A 15,667-nucleotide genomic window follows, 5' to 3' on the forward strand; every position below is an offset into this window, starting at 1 on the left:
GAAGCAAGTATTGCTGGATCTAATCATTTTGTGGGACTTAAAATGTTTAGGGGTTACTGTGGACAGATGTAGCGTTTGCCAAGATTTGTACGTTTTCCCTTAAGCTGCAGTGGGATGAACTAAGGTGAATCATTACCTTTTCACTGTAGTCTGTGCTTTCTGCTTCTGTGTCCGTGGTTTTGTGACCTCCAGGTTCCCCAGTTGTGGGGACATGGGGTGGGGAGGCTTGTTTATAACTGTGACATTCAGGATATTTTCCCTAATGATTTTTTTTTTTGGTGGTACGCAGGCCTCTCACCATTGTGGTCTCTCCTGTTGCGGAGCACAGGCTCCAGATGCGCAGGCTCAGCGGCCATGGCTCACGGGCCCAGCCGCTCCACGGCATGTGGGATCCTCCCGGACTGGGGCACGAACCCGTGTCCCCTGCATCGGCAGGTGGACTCTCAACCACTGCGCCACCAGGGAAGCCCTCCCTAACGATTTTTGATATGACATCTGGCTGCAGGACTTTTTTCCTTTCTTGATAGGCCATTTTTATCTTTTGAGGAAGTGCTAACCAGAGGCAATGGAAATCTGTTTACTCAGGGCCTGAGTGAAGCGGGGGGGAGTGGAAGATTAACCAGGGCAAACAGAGATCCTGGTGGGAGTCTCTCTGTCCTCCTGCTCATCACTCATGGAAGCTTCCACGCTGACTCGAAAGCAGGAGGGGGAAGGAGCATTTGGCAAACAATGGCTGTGTCTTCAGCCCACTGTTTCATATCTGAAATCTCCTAATTATCTCTGTGCCCTGATACCGCGTCTTTAAATGCGGCTCCATTCAAGCAGGTGCGTGGCCTCTGCAGGAGTAGATGGTTCCAGAGCTGGACACCAGAGAGAGGACTTCCCTGGGGTATCCTAGCAAGTGCTGGCAGGTGCTATAGGCTGGTTTACGGAGAAGAAGGGAGACAAGGAACCGTGAGCTGCCAAGATGAAAATGACAGCTGTTAGAAAACCGAAATCCCACTGAGTAAAATTGAAGATCTAATTGGCTTTATTCAATGATTCATGAATCAGGCAGCATCCTCTGTTGTAAATAGAAAGAAACCGATGGGTTGTTAAAATAAATAAATAAATAAAGGAAGGAAGGTTTTTATAGGCAGAAGGAGTGTGGGGCAAGGGAGCTATTAACAAAAGCTAAGAAAAGACTGTTTCACGCCCAGTCACCTTCTTTTGGGAGCAGGGCAAGGGTCACTCATGTGGACTGCTTCCTCCTCCCCGAAGGAGAGGGCCCAGGAGACAGATTACCTCCTGGGTACTGACCAGAAAATTCCACACTGGCTGATTAAGACCACATTCCTGGGGAAGGTCAAAATTACAGGTAGGTCAGGTATTACATCTAGGTTTGGTATCATGGGCTTTGGCAAAAGTGATGCCATTTTGAGCCTGTAGTTTTCTCTTTAACTATTCACCACTTTTTTTTTAATTTTTTTTTTTTTTTTTTGCGGTGCGTGGGCCTCTCACTGTTGTGGCCTCTCCCATTGCAGAGCACAGGCTCCAGAAGTGCAGGCTCCGGACGCGCAGGCTCAGCGGCCATGGCTCACGGGCCCAGCCGCTCCACGGCATGTGGGATCTTCCTGGACTGGGGCACGAACCCGTGTCCCCTGCATCGGCAGGCGGACTCTCAACCACTGCGCCACCAGGGAAGCCCTATTCACCACTTTTGAGCTAACTCTCAGCCTAACCAAGAGATGACATCAGAATTTAAGACATTATCATCACCCTCGGCTTCTGATCTATAGTCCCCACAGCTTCGTTGACCTGGGTGGTATCCAGAGGTCATGACGTTTTTGCTTAATTCTCACGACATTTGTAACTGAAGAGGACCCTATGGGGGTTTCTGGGGACAGCTGCAACCACCCCATGTCTGTAGCAAAACTTTAGCCTCCTAGGCCTTCCCCAAGTTCCAAGGAATAAATTTAATCAGAGAAATGAGAAAAGGCAGAAGCAAAGGAAAACAGTCAAGCAAGACAAAATAAAAATAGTTTAGCCACTAAACACAGTCAAGGACCTTTAATTCCTCCTCAAGGGCTAGAGATAATATTCTGAGCCACATCCTTTGAGCTGTTTTGCAGCTATTGAAACCTGCACGAGGTGGAAGAAGTTCACTGTCTGCTGTCCACAAGCACGTAGACGCCAGACTGGTTGGAACCACAAGGTTGATGGTGCTGACTCCCGATTACCTCGCCACCAGCCAATCAGAAGATGTCCGTGAGCTGATCACACACCCTCCAACCCTCTCCCTTATCCCGTCTTTAAAATCCTTTCCCTGAAAGCCATTGGGGAGTTCGGGTTTTTTAAGCACCCAGCTGCCTGGTCTCCGTGCTTGGTGCCCTGCAGTAAACACTTTCTTTCACCACAACCCGGTGTCAGTAGATGGGCTTTACTGCACGTAGACAAGCTCTTAGTGAAGGCAAATCCGATCTAGATAGTTATAGATAGATTGGAAACTTTGGTGATAAATTCAATTGAAAGATTACCTTCCTTAGCAGTGGCTTGGGGGATACAGATGAGGGCATTATCTTTCCAGGTCAATGCCAGAGGAAAGGAGAGGAAAAGAAGGAGAAAGGGTTTCATGTTTAGTTAAAGTATGAAGTCTTGATCGATCGTCTCGGGCAGAAGCTGTCTTCCTGAATGCCAGCGACTTCTCTTCCTCATCAGTTTGATTCGGAGGTCTCCAGCCCTTGTACAGGACCAGGTGTTAGGTGGGTCTTCTTCTGTTGTGAGAGGCATATCCAAGGTTCGAGTCCCTGGGGCTTGACTGCTATAAGCATAGTTGGGAGGACCTGGTACAGTCCCTTCCTAGGAGATTTAAGGGCAGTCTTTGCTCTTAGTGATTCCATATCAGATGGTGGAAGACCACTGGGAATGTTAATTTGTTGAGTCATAGCCAGATGTTTGAAGAAACTAGAAGAATTCAGGACCCAGTCCAGTTTACAGGTATATGACAAAACCTCAAAGACAGTTAACAGCACTAGAATCTAATGTCTACAAAGGTGCAAATAAAATTATTCCATGAATAATCCAGTTTTTCCCAGCGGTCCCAGCTTAGAAGTGGCTTCTGGAACACTCTTTCCCATTGTGCCCACTCACCTGGGTCCAGTACAAAGAGGCAGGGCCTGAGGTCTGTCACAAAGGAATTTGTCCTGCGTTGCCTGGGACCCAAAGTGGAGGAGAGCAGGTCATTGGAAAGACAGAATGATCTTTCTACATTCTCTGTAGAAAACATGTCAAATCCTCATCGCATGAAGAAGCAAAGAGTATGAGGGTATGTGGCCCAAAAGTCAGAAAGTATTATGGTGCCAGGATATTAATTAACAAAAATATTATTTTCCTGGATTTTGTGATATTTGGGGTATTTGTTGACTTCTACGTTTTGAATATGGTGTCCCCCACCAAATTCACATGACCACTGTCACCCATTTCGGCCACCAGTAGTTTTTATTTATGGAAGTGGTAATGGTTTTCATTTATGATCATAAGTTAAAGTTTGCTTTTTAAATAAATGCATATAAGTTTGTTTAAGGGAAATCGGGAAGTAAGGCTGGTCCCAGGCTAGTCACACAAACACTGAAGGCAAAAGCAGCTGTGTGTTTGGTCAATCAGCTGATACGACACTGATCCTTTGCACTTCTGGTGCTAAATGTTTGCTCACATGGCTTCCCCAAGGAGGAAGTGTGACCAAACGGTGACGTTGAGTGCGCTGCATTCCATGGGGCTGCAAGTTCTTCTATTCCTTACCCCTGCCACCCATGGAAGGGATACAACCGACCCTTCACAACCCCGCACAAGAGCCACCTCCTCTCTGAATTCTCTCAGGGCCTCACCACATACAGGCCAGATACGCGAGGACACAGATGGAGTCTGTGGAGCGCTCATTGTGCGCCAGGCATGGACTAAGTGCCTTACAAGCCTTAGCTCATTCAATGCTCACAACAACCATGTAAAATAAGTTCTCTTATCAGCCGCACCTCACAGATGAGGAAACACTGAAGCTTAGAGAGCGCTGAGGAACAATATTTGCCACCCCAAATGTGTCATTTTGGCATGAGGATTCGTTTAGGCTGATTCTTTTTAAGAAACATAAGATGCGAAGTTTTTGTTACCACCCCTCAGCTGCTGCAAAGTTTGTAGAAAAAGGGCCTGTTCCAGGCAAAGAGCCGTGACCAGTGATATTTGCAGGAGAACATGGACTAGGTGTGTTGAGGGACACCCGGCAGGGCCTAGAGATCAGAGTCCGCTCTATGCCCAGCAAGCATTTATTTGCCAAACAATTACCCTCAACACCCTCTTCTGTCTTTAGCTGAAGGTGGTATTTAAGGTGAGGGCTTTGACCATTATGGTGAGTTAGCTCTCCTGGGTCTCTCCCATGTACACGTGTTGTTAAACTCTTGTTAGATTTTTCTCCTGTTAGTCTGTCTCATGGCAATTGAATTCTTAGACCAGCCAGAAGAACCTAGAAGGGTAGAGGAAAATTTCTTCCTTCCTCAACATCCATGTTGTAACCTGTTTCAGAATTCCCTTCCTCTTTAAGGCTCAATAATATTGCATTGTATGTAGAGATCACATACTCTTTACCTAGTCGTGCATCGATGGACACTTGGGTTGCTTCTATCTCTTGGCTATTGTAAATAATACCATGACCACAGGTGTACAAATATCTCTTCAAGTCCCTGCTTTCAATTCTTTAGGATATATACCCAGAAGTGGAATTGCTGGATCATACGGTAATTCTATGTTTAGTTTTTGAAGGAACCTCCATACTGTTTTGCGGTGTCAGTCTCAGCCGACGTAGTGATGCTGTTTGCGAACACCTGTGGGCACCCATGTGGGCCTTTACCTTTCATGGAAGCCCCACAGGCCTTTCCCCAGCTGGAGCCAATGCTGTGGCTGCACACGCCCTTCTGCTTCTTTTTTTTCTTTTTTTTTGTGGTACGCGGGCCTCTCGCTGCTGTGGCCTCTCCCATCGCGGAGCACAGGCTCCGGATGCGCAGGCTCAGCGGCCATGGCTCACGGGCCCAGCCACTCCGCGGCATGTGGGATCCTCCCGGACCAGGGCACGAACCCGCGTCCCCTGCATCGGCAGGCGGACTCCCAACCGCTGCGCCACCAGGTAAGCCCCTGACATTGGATTTTATGTAATCAGAATGCTCCCAGCCTGTGCTCACTTGCGTCTGGCTCTGCTCAAATGTGAGGCACACTGATGACCTTGCCTGTGTCTGTGGCTCACTGATGACCTTGCCTGTGTCTGTGGCTCACTGATGACCTTGCCTGTGTCTGTGGCTCACTGATGACCTTGCCTGTGTCTGTGGCGCACTGATGACCTTGCCTGTGTCTGTGGCGCACTGATGACCTTGCCTGTGTCCCTTTGTATCGCCGAGGTCTTGTCCATTGTGGGCATATCACCATTCGTCTTTCCTTTCTCCTGCTGGTGAACAGTTGTGTTTCTTCCAGTGCGGGGTTATGATGGGTAAAGCTGCTGTGTACACGTGCACATATTCTCACATCTCTTGGGTAAATATCTAGGAGCAGAAAAGCTGGGACACAGGAGGGATAGATGTTTGACTTTACTATGTACGATCCACTGTTTCCAACGCTGTAGTATTTTACACTCCCACCTGCAATGAATGAGAGTTCCAGTTGCTCCCTATCCCAGTTAATGAGGAAACGGTCCCCATGTCCCTGGTGTCAAAGAGGATTGCAAAGAATTTCCCCTTCTTTTCCTCCTTTCTGCTCCAACTGTGCCATCTGTCCCTTAAATCTGGTCAAATTCCAGGCATCTAGTGGGGATGGAGGGTAGACGGAGGAGGCATGTGGCCTCAGTCTATGGGAACATCTCAAAGAAGTCAGTCTTTGCAAATTCTGGGGCACTCAGGCAAGCACAAGAAGGGAGAGAGGTGCAGACATGTGCACGGCCCCAGGGTACCTGCTACCCACGCGGTGCCTGTAGGACCCTTAGCTGATCATCCAGGCTTGACTGCGGGGCCCTGTCTCTAGCACATGTTGAGAACCTGCTTGACTTCAGCTAAGTATATTGTCACTATGTCTTTCCTCCCTGCGCCCCTCCCCGACCCAGCTGATCCTGAGTCTCTGTTTCAGTCAATCATTTCCTTTAATAAGGTGCTGGAGCCAATTAAAGACAGTTTATTCAATATATTGCCCCCACCTCCAGGTCACTTGGAATGTTCTGTTACGTCCAAGACTTCTCCACTCCCCATTCTAAAGCCCAGAATCAAGGGAGAGAAGAGAAGGGGGAAATTCATAGAGAGGAGGGATCAGAAGCTCCCAAGGCATCATTATACACAAGGATAAGGTAACTCTGTTACGAAGTTTTCTGTTTGCAAAACATTTCTTTCTACGTGATTATGATTATTTTTTAAAGATTTATTTATTTATTTATTTGCTGCACTGTTTCTTAGTTGCGGTACACAGGATTTTTTAGTTGCAGCATGCAAACTCTTAGTTGTGGCATGCATGCAGGATCTAGTTCCCTGACCAGGGATTGAACCCAGGCCCCCTGCATTAGGAGCATAGAGTCTTACCCACTGGACCGCCAGGGAAGTCCTGATTTTTTTTTTTCTTTTTTTGCCGTGCCGGCGGCATGCAGGAGCTTCATTCCCCAGCCAGGGATAGAACCCATGCCCCCTGCAGTGGAAGAGCAGAGTCCTAACCACTGGACCACCAGGGAAGTCCCTACGTGATTATGTTTTTATATGAGGAATAGAATTTTAAAGGGGAAGAATGCCTTTTTGAGAACCTAAGTAGCCTCATATGGCTCGGGATACCACTAGTGAGCTGTGTGACCTTGGGCATGACCCTCAAGACTCTCTGAGCCTCAGTTTCTCTGTCTGGAAAATGGGTATAACCAGGCTTTCCCAGCTCCACCACCAACCCGTGCACAGGCAGCACCGTTGTTCTCTGGACACTCGTGACATAGCCACACGTTCACGGATAGTGTCGTCTGGTAGCTCGCGGCAGTGTGAATGTGGTCAGGATCTCTGAGCCTACACGAACCTCTGTGGGAAAGGGCACGGGGTGAGGATCACCCACCTCCCTCTCCCAAGTATCATCCTCCACTCTCCTCCCTCGGCAACCTACCTTTCTCCCTTTCTCTAAACCCACTTCCTCTTGCTCCTGGCTCCTCCCCATTGAATAAGTGCCAAATTGCTTTGGTTTCTATTTCTTTGTTAAGTCCTCCCCAGTGCAGAGGACTGCCCTGTCAGTGTGCAAAGTGGCAGCGGCCACGGAGACGGTGGAGAGATGGCCTCCGGCGGCGCCCAGCCTCCCTACCTGAGCCCAGTGAGTTCCGGGGCCGTGGGTAGCCTCAGCCAGGGGGAAACAGCTGTGGGGCTCTGAGGAAGCAGCTCGTGCAGGTGGAAGTGGGTGGCATCCCAAAGAGAACACCACAAGGGCAGAAATGCCAGCTGGGGCAACCCTGACACAACTTCTGCTCCGCACCCGTCTCCCTGGTGCCGTTCAGGGCTGGAGGGGGTGAGCATCACCGGGATGTGTGCGTCCGACAAACGCTTACTGAGCTCTCTCCGGGTGCCTCTCCTGTTCTAGGTGTTCATTGGGGGAAAGAAGGGCCTAAGTAACAGCTAGAAAAGTGATGGCTTTTTTTGCATGAAGGGAGAAGTAAACAGGGCTTCTGGGGAGATTAACAACCCAGCACGGCAGTGAAGGGCATTTACTTTGAAGGTGGCCTCTCTGGGGTCAGCCATTTACTAGCTGGGTGACCTCAAGCAAGTTATTTTGCCTCTCTGAGCCTCCGTTTCTGCATCTGTATAATGGGGATAATCCTTAAGTCACTGCCCAGGGCTGAGGTAAGGATTAAGTGGGGCAGCACGTCGAGAGAGCTTGAATGGTGTCTGGCCCACTGTGGGTGCTCTGGAAGTGTTTAGAATTGTTACGAGTCTGGGGGCAGCAGGGAAGGCCTCCCAAGGAGGTGTCTGCTCCCTGAGGGGTGAGTGAACAAGGCAGGGCAGGTCAAGGGTGTCTGAGAGGGACCATCTCTGGAGTTAGGGGGGGAGCGGGGCTGCCCCTGCACTGTGGGGTGCAAAGGGCTGCTTCTCTGCCTTTTTGCTTTCTCTGGGGAGCCCCTGTAGCAGGCGGCCTTTTTAAACCCTTATCATCCCTGTGTCGCACATGGAAAACTGAGGCTCAGAGAGGCGGTGGCCATTTGTCAAATGTCCCCAGATGGTAAGTGGCCGAGGAGGGAAGTGTCTTGATTCCCCCACCACCCGCCCCGCCCCAGAGGAAGGAGGTGCCCCAGAGAGAGCACTGAGGGTTGACGTGGGCCTGCAGGAGGCAGCCGAGGCCCAGGAGGATTCTGTGGTCACTGTGTCCTGGGCCGGACCCTGCAGTAGGAGCCTCTCCCGGCCTCTGCTTCCCAAGAGGCCGGCAGGTGGGCTGACGGAGCCCTTCGTGGGGAGCGGGGGTGGGCGGAAATAGGTGCTGGGGAGCTGCTGGGGGGCAAACAGGCCAAGCCCGCCTCTGCAGGGGCCCCGGCGTGGCCTGTTTGCTCTGGGCAGTGTCCAAGTGCCACTCCGTCCATCTCGTGAGGGCTCCCAGGGTGGGGCTGGAGGAAGCTGGGCCACCCGGTAGGTGCCTCCACCATGGCCTCGGGGTCAGAACGTGTCACCTGGGCCTCTTGCTCCGTCAGATGGGCAACCCGCAGTCCCTTCCAGGCCCTGACGTTTTATTATTCTGATGACATGTTTTTACTTTCTAACCCTTGGACTCAAAAGCCAAAGGTTTTAAATCAGAAGGAAACTCCTTCTATGGGAGCAGAGAGTCAAAACAGGGCCTTGGAAGAGTCCAGGCCAGAAAGAGGCTGGGTGCAGGCCTCACAGGCACCCGGAGCACCGTCCAGCCCACGTAGCCACCCTCTCCCAGGCCAGCCATTGACCTGAGTACCTGGGACCTCACTTCCTCCAAAATACAGTGGGAAGGTCCTCTGCCCTGCCTGTCTGCTGAGGAGGGCATGCCCCCAGGACCTGCCTCTGGAGCCCCCCCAATTCCTCACCCACGCCCTGCCGGCCTCATCTGGCCCAGCCCCCAGAGGGCCAGGAGGGCAGCTGGTGTCACAGTCAGGACAGGACTCGCTGTTTGGTCCAGGGGAACACTCGGTGAGCCAGGAGCGAGGATGTTCTGGGCTTCATCGTGAGAAGCAGACCGTGTGGTGGTTAAAAGCATGGGTTAAAAGCATGTGTGGCTTTGGGCAAGTTATGCAACCTTCCTGTGCCTATCTCCGCATCTGTAAATGTGGCACTAATAATGACCAGGGTCGTTGTGAGGATAACAAGATAACACAGACGGGGAAGATTGGCCACCAGAAGGGCGGCAGTCCCTTTGGCTAAAAGCTGCCCCCTCTGGGTGAGCCCCCTGTGTCAGCTGTGGTTGGGTGGCCTCTGTGACACTGGGCCTCCAGAAGGGGGCTGCCCACCCTCTGGCCTGTAGGGCCTGACTCTGCTTTCTGGACCGGATAGGAAGAGGAGGAAAAAATCCGCAGCCTCCAGGCACAGCCCAGAGCTGAGAGCAAGTTCTGACCCAGCAGAAAGATTAAGTCATCCTTATGCAGACAGTTGCTATTGTCAAGGCCTTCCAGCCAAGGGCTTTCCACTTAGCTTTTCACCTAATCCTCCTAAGCACACTGCCAGGCTGGCAATGCTATTGTCTCACTGTTCCGGAGAGGGAATTGGGGTGCAGGCAGGTCAAGTGACTTGTTCAACATCAGAGCTGCCAGCACAGGGAGCTGGAAGGTGAGCCCAAGCTGTGGGACCATAAATCCAGCATAAAAATCCATCCTCCGGGCTTCCCTGGTGGCGCAGTGGTTGAGAGTCCACCTGCCGATGCAGGGGACACAGGATCGTGCCCCAGTCCGGGAGGATCCCACATGCCGTGGAAAAGCATGTGCTGCTGTTTCCTGCTGAGATCACACGCACACATACACACGCACACGCACATACACGCACACGTGCGCACACGCACACACACGCACACATACACACACGCACACGCACACATACACGCACGGAGGGGTCCTTGGCCAGCCAGGCTTAAAACAATACCAATTTATTCTCTTACGGTTCTGGAGGTCAGAACTCTAAAATCCAAGTGTCAGCAAGGCTATTTCCTTTTGGAGGCTTCAGGGGAGAATGTTTCCTTTTTTTTTTTTTCTGCAACTGTTGAATCTCAAATGTTTTCATCTTTTTTTTTTTTAAGTGGTTGTTCCATTTTATTTTTAATTTTTTTGGCTGCATTGGGTCTTTGTTGCTGCGCGTGGGCTTTCTCTAGTTGCTGTGAGCCGGGGGCTACTTTTCGTTGCGGTGCGTAGGCTTCTGGGTGCACGGGCTTCTCACTGCGGTGGCTTCTCTTGTTGTGGAGCACGGGTCCTAGAGCACGCAGGCTTTAGTAGTTGTGGCATGTGGGCTCAGTAGTTGCGGCGCACGGGCTTAGTTGCTCCGCAGCATGTGGGATCTTCCCGGACCAGGGCTCAAACCCGTGTCCCCTGCATTGGCAGGCGGATTCTTAGCCACTGTGCTAAGTCCGAGAATGTTTCCTTGCCTTTTCCAGCTTCCAGAGGCTGCCTGCTTGCGTTGGCTTGTGGCCCCTTCCTCCTCCTTTAAAGCCAGCAGCTTCTTGCTTCTGTTGTCACATCTCCTACTACCAATTCTCCTCTTCTGCCTCCCTCTTTGGGGACCCTGTGACTACACTGGGCCCACCTGGATAATCCAGGATAACCTCTACATCTCAAGATCCTCAACCTAATTACATATGCAAAATCCCTTTTGCCGTGTAAAGCAACATATTCACAACTTCCAGGGATTAGAATGTAGACATTTTTGGTGGGACAGAGGGGAGGGTGGTAATCATTTAGTCTACCATACCCTCCTTGGAGTCAACCAATGTTAGCAGTTTCTTTGAATCCTTCCAGAAATGTTTTATTCATGATAAGTAAATATATGTATATAGCCTCCCCAACCCATTTTTAAAATAATACACGTGGCATCATTCTGTATCAGTTCTCAAAGTCCCCTTCTTCCTCTTCTCTTCGTGTTCAGCCTCCATAGAATCCATTGTATGGAAATACCGTAATTAATTTCACCATTTTCTTCTTGGTGGACTTTTGGACTCTTTCCAATGTTTTGCAATTATAATGTGGCAGTGAATAATCTTGCCTTTAGGATTATACTCAATATGAAGTAATCTTGTGTTTCAGAATTTGAGGGCACCATTTAAGACAACAAAATCTCACAAAGATTTTCTTGGGGGAAATCCTTCCTTAAGATTAACCTGTACTGCCCGCCCCCATTATCCACACATGGCTTCCTCCATTCTGCCTCCTTCTGTGCTCTGATGACCCCATCCCAACACACTGTGCTTTCAGTTCTTTATACGTTAGTGTGAATATGCTTAAGGGAAGGGCCCACACTTGCCAGGAGTATGCATTTTAAGCCCTGTCATGATGGTGTGAAAGGCTCTTAAGAGAACTTCAGGCTTCAACAAACAAATGACGGGGTTCTTTTTCCAGGAAGTACGGCATGCTGGTCTATAACTGTGTCAGGCTGATTCTACTTCTTCAAAATCACTGGCATGGACAGAGACAACAGAAAGAACTCAGAGATGTGGAGAAGCCGTGATTTGCTTAAGGTCACCAAAGTATTTAATGGCAGAGTTCAGACCTAACCTGAAGTGCCACAAGAGACACCTTTCCCAAAGGTCCATGGAGAGCAGAGTCTGTCTGAATGGGATCCTGGTGTTACAGGTTATCTCCCAGGGCGAGCTGTGCACATGAGTTAGGAGGGGTTTCTCTGGATCCTGAGTGGTTGTACAACTCAAGGACATAGGCTAGGACTGAACTGGGCTGGTGGGTGTTTTTTGTTTGCCTACACAGTGTTTATTTTAACTCGTTGCTAAAGCAAATTTAGAGAGAATAGTATCATAAACAACACATACCCGTCATTCAGTTTCAACTCATGACCTATCTTGCTTCATCTCTACCCAACCCTACTTCCCTTTCCACTTCTGGATTATTTTGAAGCAAATCTAGATATATCATTTCACTGCAAATATTTCATTATATGTCTCTATAACAAAGGAACTCTTCTACAATCCTTTTTAAGGGATTTTTCCCCCAGAAATTAGAAAGTTTTACTGAAAAAAATTTCCAGATTTTGGTCTTCTCCTAAAGACTTGGAAGCTCTGCCAACACTGGACCTGGATGGTAATCACTGGTTACAGCTGAGTGGACACTGCCTCTTTAGATAAGGAACATGATGTCTACTTTGCCTCAGTCCCTACCACTCCCTATTGTACCCTACCTGGCCAGCTCACCTATATACCTCACCTGCCTGGCTCCTGTACTCATTTAATTTTTTTTAACATCTTTATTGGAGTATAATTACCTTACAATGGTGTGTTAGTTTCTGCTTTATAACAACGTGAATCAGTTATACATATGTCCCCATATCTCTTCCCACACATTTAATTTTTGTAAGGAATTCACTTAAAGGAGAAGGTAGAAAAGACTTGAACAACTTGAAAAATGTGAAAATTGACTAGGAGCTCCTGTACTCATTTAATTTTTTTTAACATCTTTATTGGAGTATAATTACCTTACAATGGTGTGTTAGTTTCTGCTTTATAACAACGTGAATCAGTTATACATATGTCCCCATATCTCTTCCCACACATTTAATTTTTGTAAGGAATTCACTTAAAGGAGAAGGTAGAAAAGACTTGAACAACTTGAAAAATGTGAAAATTGACTAGGAGCTCCTGTACTCATTTAATTTTTTTTAACATCTTTATTGGAGTATAATTACCTTACAATGGTGTGTTAGTTTCTGCTTTATAACAACGTGAATCAGTTATACATATGTCCCCATATCTCTTCCCACACATTTAATTTTTGTAAGGAATTCACTTAAAGGAGAAGGTAGAAAAGACTTGAACAACTTGAAAAATGTGAAAATTGACTAGGAGCTAGGACTGTGTTTAAGGCAGTTTGTAGAACCACATTAGGTAAAAGGCATTCAGGAAGGAAGCTTTGAAACTTGAGACATAAACAATTTAGGAATTTTGATTAGAGAGACCAAGGTGGAAGGAAGCAGAGGGGCAGTATAGAGATAACCTACTATGTACCAGTCTCTTCCACAGGCTTTTTGTCACTCAATCATCAATCTCACTCAGAAGGTGGGATTCATCTCTATTTCACAGATGAGGAAATTGAGGCAAAGAGAAGTTAAATAAACTTCCCAAGGCCGCTAAGTTAACAAGGAGCTAAATTAGGGTTTAAATCTGGAGTATGCCTGGCTCTAAAACGAGGCATCCCTCACAGTAACCATGGATCCTTTATAGAGGCTCAGGAAAGAGGATGTGACAAAGTCACGGGGCCTAGGAGGGGTAGAGATGTCACATTAGGATTCTGGAGGATGCCAAGGGCCTGGGGGAAGGAATGGGAGCCCGGGAGCAGGAACAGAAGAGGGGGCTGCCCCGTGGTTGCAGAGAGCACCCGGGAAGAGGCACTTTCTGAGGAGGTGGAGGGCAAAGGTCACGGTCACCACTGTTCTCAGGGTGGGATGGGCAGGAGAGGGGAGGATGCCTTCTTCTTGGCCTGCTCAGGTGAGCAGAAGGTTTATCCTCGGGAACAGGTTGGTGGGTCTCTTTGGTCCCTGGGGCCCCTTGAGTCCCCAGCCAGGGGACTTTGCTAGGAACCTGGCCTGGGGTCCAGCAGCCCCCTCCTCACTCCCCTGGTTCCTTCCCATCTAAGGGCTGTGCACATGCCACTTCTTCCTCTTAGCAGCCGTCACACTGTCCCTGTCACATCCTCTCAGAGCCGGAGGGATCTCCTTCTCACAACCTCAGAACGTCTGTGTGACTTCCTCGGTGCAGGCCTGGAAGGTCCGTGGAGCAGAGCCTCAATCTGTCCTGCTCACAGCTGCACCTGGCCCCTAGCCCAGGGCCCGACACCCAGGCCAGCCCCCAGCAAGTGCTGAAGGGGATGGAGAGAAGCAGGCCGGCCCGCTGACCACTGTCTCCTCCCGCAGGTCATCCCCTTCACTGGGGTAATCCAAGGGGGTCTCCAGGACGGACTTCAGATCACCATCAATGGGACCGTTATATATTCCAACGGAAACAGGTACCTGGAATTGTTGTTTCTCGCAGCCTTGCCCCTGAGCGAACCAAGGCGCTCTCAGCTCAGGTTGGTCCACCCAGCATCCTCCGAGCTGCCCGCACCTGGCTCAAGGGCTGAGCAGGGCCCGGCCCCTGCCAACAGTGCACGGCACTCCTGCCATCTGCCAGTAGCGCCCAGGGCACCATTAACCAGACTCCCCAAAGACGGGGGAGGGGCCAATGAGAGCTCCCAGTCTAAGGAGGGAAGCAGGCCAGCCCAGAGGCAGAAGTTCTAGGACTGAGCATTGTATGCTATGACCCAGAGTTGCAAAAACAACACCTTCCTTCATTTCCTATAGCTGCCCTCATCTACTTCGGAACCCTCACTTGGTCTGACGTGGAAATAGTTAAACTTGCCATCAAAGTTGTGATTTGGTCTCTTTCAGTTTCAAGCTCTTTTCTGGAAAATGCTAAGTCAATTCAAAAAATAAATATCTTAGCGCTGTTTCCAGCGCTCCTCCTAGCTCCCAAGGGGGCTTCCCAAGAGAAGAGCTTGCACGTATTCTCAGAGGCAGGAGGGTCCTCGGATGCTCACGGAGCCCTGGCTGACCTCTGCTGAGGTCCGGGTGGCTCGGGGGCCTAGGGACCTCCTGGATCCTTTCAGGCCCCTCCCAGGCCCAGCCCTACCCCTGCATCTAGATTCTAGATGACTTCCTCTGCCATTGTTTCCCCTCCAGGTGGACATGGCCACACTGACCATGGGACTTTGAGAGCCCTGAGTGCCCCCAGGGCACTCGGAGGGAAGTGAGGCACCCAGATCCCCTAAAACTCTGCCAGCATGGGAGTCCCAGACCTCGACTCTGAACTTCCATTGCTTTCTCTCTCCCACTTCCTCTGCCTACCCTTTCTCCCAACGCAGGAGGGCTTTCTACTCCCACCCTGTCTAATAGAATCTCTCCCTACCTCCGAGGGTCCCCCTTCCAATGGGAGCTTTTGCTCTCTCCCTTCCCTGGGGCAGGAATTTTCAAAGGAACACAGGAATGAAGCCGGAGGACCGCAAAGAGAAAACTACACCCAGACATATTTCAGAAACACTATTCTCCACTTTAAGCGGAATAGGGACTTAGATTTTCTCATTCCAGAGTCACTTGGAGCTTCCTTTCCCTTTGGTATTCCCAGAGGGAGGGCGGTTGGGCTCAGGGCCAGGCCAGTTTCCCATTAATTTTTTTGGCTGCATTGGGTCTTTGTTGCTGCGCGTGGGCTTTCTCTAGTTGCTGTGAGCCGGGGGCTACTTTTCGTTGCGGTGCGTAGGCTTCTGGGTGCACGGGCTTCTCACTGCGGTGGCTTCTCTTGTTGTGGAGCACGGGTCCTAGAGCACGCAGGCTTTAGTAGTTGTGGCATGTGGGCTCAGTAGTTGCGGCGCACGGGCTTAGTTGCTCCGCAGCATGTGGGATCTTCCCGGACCAGGGCTCAAACCCGTGTCCCCTGCATTGGCAGGCGGATTCTTAGCCAC

This window comes from Neophocaena asiaeorientalis, unplaced genomic scaffold (genome assembly GCF_003031525.2).
Source record: "Neophocaena asiaeorientalis asiaeorientalis breed wild unplaced genomic scaffold, Neophocaena_asiaeorientalis_V1.1 scaffold129, whole genome shotgun sequence".
NCBI classification, from domain to species: Eukaryota; Metazoa; Chordata; class Mammalia; order Artiodactyla; family Phocoenidae; genus Neophocaena; species Neophocaena asiaeorientalis.